The following is a 6,932-nucleotide window of genomic DNA, read 5'->3' as shown; positions in this document are numbered from 1 at the left end:
CTAATGGCGACCGAATGGAAACATCCAGAAAAAGGACCGGTCTTAACCAAGAGGTTTAAGCTGATGTTCCCCCTACAGGACGGGGACTCCCTGGATTGGGTCCCTCCGCCTAAGGTGGATATGGCGATAGCCAAGCTTTCTAAAAGAACTTTGGTACCTTCCGATGACGGGAGTAACCTGAAGGATCCCCTGGATAGACGCGCAGAATGTTCGCTTAGGCGCAACTATGCTGCGGCGTCCGCCTCTGCCTCTGTGGCCATAGCCGGTACCGAGGTGTCTGAGTTCATTCGCGCCCGTACGCTGAAGATCCAGGCAGACATAGACTCGGGAATCGCCAGAGATGACATTCTGGATCAATTCAAGACCCTTCTATTAGGCATTGATTTTTTGGCGGATGCGTCTCAGCAGCAGCTAAGGCTTGCTGCCAAGTCAATGGCTTTGTCTGCTGCCAGCAGACGGCCCTTATGGCTGAAGCCCTGGGTAGCGGACAACATGTCAAAATTTAATTTGTGCTCCCTCCCTTACGAGCCTGGCAGGTTGTTCGGCTCCGAGCTAGACCGCCTCATGGAGAGTCTAGCAGACAAGAAGGGAAAATCACTCCCTCAGCAATCCTTTCGAGGACGTGGGAGAGGCAGAGGGGGGAGATTCCAAGGAAGAGAGAGGAACCAGAGACGTTCCAAAATTAACAAGAGAGGTAGAGGTCGCGGTCGCGGGAACCGCAGGGCTGAGCAATGACTCTCGGCAGCCCGTCACCTCCCCGTCCCCACCCCCCTCACTCCCACACGAATCTCCCTGCCTGAATCCTCCAGTAGGAGGTCGTTTATTTTTGTTCAGAAATTTTTGGGAGAAAATAATTCCAGATCCTTGGGTGCTGCAGGTCATCAGCACCGGTTACAGGATCGATTTCAGTTCCCAACCTCAAGAGAGGTTCGTCCTCACAGGACGTCTAACACCCAGCAGACAACTGATCCTGGAAGACTCTGTACTCCAGTACATTGTCAAAGGGGCCTTAGAGGAGGTTCCTCCTCAAGAGCTCGGTCAGGGAGTGTATTCTCCCATCTTTCTCGTTCCAAAGCCGTCAGGAGACTGGCGCATGATTATCGATCTGCGTTACCTAAATCGGTTTATCAGAAAGAAGCGTTTCCGGATGGAAACCATTCGCTCAGTCCTCAACATCCTGAACCCGGCAGACGTGATGGTGACGATAGATCTGAAGGACGCTTACCTTCATGTTCCTATCTGTCCGGCCCACAGGAAATATCTCAGAGTTGCTGTCTGCATAAAAGAGGTAGTGAAGCACTACCAGTTTGCTGTGTTGCCTTTTGGCATCTCCTCTGCGCCACACACCTTCACAAAGGTTGTGGCTCCTGTGGTCGCCCACTTAAGGCTCCTCGGCTTAGAAGTCGTCCCCTATTTAGACGACTGGCTTTTAAAAGCCGCGTCCGCAGACATCTTACAAGCCCAGCTTCAACAAGCTCTTCACACTCTGCAGAACCTGGGGTGGCTCGTGAATTGGGACAAATCAGAGTTGGTCCCCTCTACCACAAGGCGGTTTCTGGGGTTTGTGATAGATTCACAACTAATGACCCTATATCTGTCTCCACAGAGGAGAGACAAAGTAATAAAATCTGCAGAGTTTCTCCTACCCCCCAGACGGGTGTCTATTCGGGTTCTCATGAGGATGTTAGGCCACATGTCAGCGTCTGCAGAGGCAGTACCTTGGGCCTTGTGGCATCTTCGGCCACTACAAGAGGAAGTCTTAGCGGTTTGGAATCGCAAACCCAGAGACCTAGATCGGAATCACTCCCTGTCTGCAGAAGTCCGTTCCTCCCTCAGGTGGTGGAAGAACCTAGTGGATGGAATGCCTCTAACCCAACCTACTTGGGTGATCCTGACCACGGACGCCTCCCTTCTGGGCTGGGGAGCCCATCTGGGACACAATACAGTTCAGAATACCTGGAATCCTCAGGAGAGACTCCTGTCGTCCAATCTGAGGGAGCTAAGGGCGGTGAGGTTAGCCCTCAGTCACTTCTCACCTCTCATCCAAGGTCAAGCCGTGAGAGTACGGACCGACAACACGACTGTGGTTGCTTATCTAAACAGACAGGGAGGAACGAGATCCCGGACCCTCCTGAGGGAGGTGGGATTGATTTTATCTTGGGCAGAGAGCAATCTATCTCATCTAGTGGCAGTTCACATCAGAGGGGATCTCAATATAGTAGCAGATCGTCTAAGTCGGGGCCTTCCGGTACCAGGAGAATGGTCCCTGAACGACAACATCTTCTCCAGGATAGTCCAACGCTGGGGGACTCCAGAGATCGATTTGATGGCAACCCGTCTGAACGCCAAAGTAAGCAAATTCTGCTCCTTGTACAAGGAGGACAATCCGGTAGCGATAGATGCTCTGTCCATAACATGGAGGTTCAGGCTGGCCTATGTATTCCCTCCAATTTCCATGATACCAAGGGTATTGATGAAGATCAAGCAAGACCAGACCTCAGTGATAGCCATCATCCCATTCTGGCCGAAGAGGTCTTGGTTCACCCAGCTCATGCAGATGAGTCAGGGCAATTATTGGAAACTTCCCCTAATACAGGACCTTGTGTATCAGGACACAGGTCCCTGTCTAGATCTGAGGAGACTCAGTCTGACAGCCTGGAGACTGACCGGTCCCTTCTAGAAGCTAGAGGGCTTTCGGTGGAGGTCCTGAGAACAATCTCTCACTCCAGAGCGGATTCTACGAATCAGAAATATTCCCGCATATTCAAGATATTTATGCGATGGTGCACGGATAGAGAGGTAGTTTCCTCAGATCCTCCTCTCTCTGAGATTCTTCAATTCCTGCAAGATGGTCTAGACAAGGGTCTAAGCCCATCTACATTGAGAGCTCACGTCGCTGCCTTGTCAGCATGCCTTGGTAAGCCAATTTCTCAGGACCCCCTAATTAAGAGGTTCCTTAAGGGTGCTCAGAGGCTTAGGCCCAGCATCCAGAGACCAATCCCTGATTGGGAGCTGCCAGTGGTCCTAAGGGGGTTGTGCTCCCCCCCCCTTCGAGCCTTTGGAACAGGTAGACTTAAAGTACCTTTCCCTCAAGGTTACCTTTCTCTTGGCCATAACATCAGCCAAGAGGGTTGGGGAGCTCCAGGCTCTGGGGGCAGCGGAACCATACTTAAGTTTTCTGCAGGACAAGGTCCTGTTAAGATTTCTGCCTACCTTTTTACCAAAGGTTCCTTCGTTTGCGAACACCAACCAGACGATAACACTGCCGGTGTTCTCTCCTACCTCTAACTCTCCTGAGGAGGAGAGATTACTTTCCTTGGACATCACAAGAGTCCTTAGAATTTATTTGAATAGAACGGAAGAGTTCAGGAGATCAGAAAACCTGCTGATCTCTTATTCGGGGAACAATAAAGGGCTCAAGGTTTCCAAGCCCACCTTGAGTAGATGGATTAAGGACACTATTAAGCTGACTTTTACGTCCCAAGGCTTACCACCGCCATCTTTCTTATCTGCCCATTCTACAAGGGCAGTTTCTACATCATATGCGGAAAGGAAGCTAATCCCCTTAGAGCAGATTTGTGCGGCTGCCTCGTGGAGCACGCAAAACACCTTTATTGCCCATTACCGCCTAGAGAATAGGTGTTCTGAGGGAACAGCCTTTGGACGGTCCGTGTTAGATGCTGCTCGTCCATAGGTCAGCTCTCTAACTCCTGTGGGATTATTAGCTACTTAGTGCTAGTCCTTTGCCCTCCCAAGATTTGTGTGAGGTTCCTTGCTACTTCCCCACTTGTGCTGCTGGTTAGGACGAAAGGGAAGCGTCAATTTTGACGTAAATTTGTTTTCCCTTAGTCCTAACAGCAGCACACAAATATCCCTCCCTCTATGCTGTTATGTTTACTTGTTATAAAAAGCAACTAGCCCTGTGTGAGGGCGGCCTATATAAGGAGGGGGGAGTTAATTAATTAATTAATTACTAGAGATGCAGAATTTTATTCAGCAAAAATTCCGCCTGTCCTGACCAGCTTCACAGGGGCGAATACCCCCCCACTTGTGCTGCTGTTAGGACTAAGGGAAAACAAATTTACGTCAAAATTGACGCATATTCTAAAAGACGGAGTTAGAGCAATATTCCGAATATTCTAAAAGACGAAGTTAGAGCAATATTAAGAAATTTCGTAAAATACACATATTAGCCTAGCCATAGAAAAAAAAAAAAAAAATCATAAGATTAAAATAATCGTACGATTATTTTAATCTTATGATTTTTTTTTTTCCTATGACAATGGCTAGGCTAATATGTGTATTTTACGAAATTTCTTAATATTGCTCTAACTTCGTCTTTTAGAATATTCGTAATATTCTAAAAGACGGAGTTAGAGCAATATTCCGAATATTCTAAAAGACGAAGTTAGAGCAATATTAAGAAATTTCGTAAAATACACATATTAGCCTAGCCATAGAAAAAAAAAAAAAAAATCATAAGATTAAAATAATCGTACGATTATTTTAATCTTATGATTTTTTTTTTTTCCTATGACTATGGCTAGGCTAATATGTGTATTTTACGAAATTTCTTAATATTGCTCTAACTTCGTCTTTTAGAATATTCGTAATATTCTAAAAGACGAAGTTAGAGCAATATTAAGAAATTTCGTAAAATACACATATTAGCCTAGCCATATAAAAAAAAAAAAAATCATAAGATTAAAATAATCGTACGATTATTTTAATCTTATGATTTTTTTTTTTTCCTATGACAATGGCTAGGCTAATATGTGTATTTTACGAAATTTCTTAATATTGCTCTAACTTCGTCTTTTAGAATATTCGTAATATTCTAAAAGACGGAGTTAGAGCAATATTTCGAATATTCTAAAAGACGAAGTTAGAGCAATATTAAGAAATTTCGTAAAATACACATATTAGCCTAGCCATAGAAAAAAAATAAAAAATCATAAGATTAAAATAATCGTACGATTATTTTAATCTTATGATTTTTTTTTTTTCCTATGACTATGGCTAGGCTAATATGTGTATTTTACGAAATTTCTTAATATTGCTCTAACTTCGTCTTTTAGAATATTCGTAACATTCTAAAAGACGGAGTTAGAGCAATATTAAGAAATTTCGTAAAATACACATATTAGCCTAGCCATAGAAAAAAAAAAAAAATCATAAGATTAAAATAATCGTACGATTATTTTAATCTTATGATTTTTTTTTTTCCTATGACAATGGCTAGGCTAATATGTGTATTTTACGAAATTTCTTAATATTGCTCTAACTTCGTCTTTTAGAATATTCGTAATATTCTAAAAGACGGAGTTAGAGCAATATTCCGAATATTCTAAAAGACGAAGTTAAAGAAATATTAAAAAATTTCGTAAAATACACATATTAGCCTAGCCATAGAAAAAAAAAAAAAAAAATCATAAGATTAAAATAATCGTACGATTATTTTAATCTTATGATTTTTTTTTTTCCTATGACTATGGCTAGGCTAATATGTGTATTTTACGAAATTTCTTAATATTGCTCTAACTTCGTCTTTTAGAATATTCGTAATATTCTAAAAGACGGAGTTAGAGCAATATTCCGAATATTCTAAAAGACGAAGTTAGAGCAATATTAAGAAATTTCGTAAGATACACATATTAGCCTAGCCATAGAAAAAAAAAAAAAAATCATAAGATTAAAATAATCGTACGATTATTTTAATCTTATGATTTTTTTTTTTTCCTATGTCTATGGCTAGGCTAATATGTGTATTTTACGAAATTTCTTAATATTGCTCTAACTTCGTCTTTTAGAATATTCGTAATATTCTAATAAAAGAAGTTAGAGCAATATTAAGAAATTTCGTAAAATACACATATTAGCCTAGCCATATAAAAAAAAAAAAAATCATAAGATTAAAATAATCGTACGATTATTTTAATCTTATGATTTTTTTTTTTTTCCTATGACAATGGCTAGGCTAATATGTGTATTTTACGAAATTTCTTAATATTGCTCTAACTTCGTCTTTTAGAATATTCGTAATATTCTAAAAGACGGAGTTAGAGCAATATTCCGAATATTCTAAAAGACGAAGTTAGAGCAATATTAAGAAATTTCGTAAAATACACATATTAGCCTAGCCATATAAAAAAAAAAAAAAATCATAAGATTAAAATAATCGTACGATTATTTTAATCTTATGATTTTTTTTTTTCCTATGACAATGGCTAGGCTAATATGTGTATTTTACGAAATTTCTTAATATTGCTCTAACTTCGTCTTTTAGAATATTCGTAATATTCTAAAAGACGGAGTTAGAGCAATATTCCGAATATTCTAAAAGACGAAGTTAGAGCAATATTAAGAAATTTCGTAAAGTACACATATTAGCCTAGCCATAGGAAAGAAAAAAAAAATCATAAGATTAAAATAATCGTACGATTATTTTAATTGCATATTATTCGCGAAAAATGTAATAATTACGAATATTCGATTTCGACGAAAATAATAAGAATATTTATTCGAATATTCGCGAAATATCGCGAAATCGAATATGGCACCTCCCGCTCATCACTACTCAACACTAGACATGACCACTGCAAACAACACAACAAACACCACAAAACAACAACAACAAAAAAAAAAATAAGAAAGAAAAAGAGAAGAGAAAAAAAAACCAAAAAAACAACAACCTGTTAACCCTACGACCTGCTGCTCGTAAGCTGACAGACAAGATGACGGAATCTAAGCCCCTCCCCTTTCCCCCCCCCAGCAGCGTGAAACGATTGAACGAAAAGCCTTTGAGGCTGACAGGGAGTATGATAGTCGTTTCCACTGACGTATGAAGCAAGCCCGAGTTTGTGTGAATCTGTGACGTGGCAGATTAATTAAAAACGAATACTGCGGGCTAACGAACCTACAGACGTGGTAGG

The sequence above is a fragment of the Bufo bufo genome, chromosome 2 (assembly GCF_905171765.1).
Source record: "Bufo bufo chromosome 2, aBufBuf1.1, whole genome shotgun sequence".
NCBI classification, from domain to species: Eukaryota; Metazoa; Chordata; class Amphibia; order Anura; family Bufonidae; genus Bufo; species Bufo bufo.
This window is presented reverse-complemented; position numbering follows the sequence as displayed.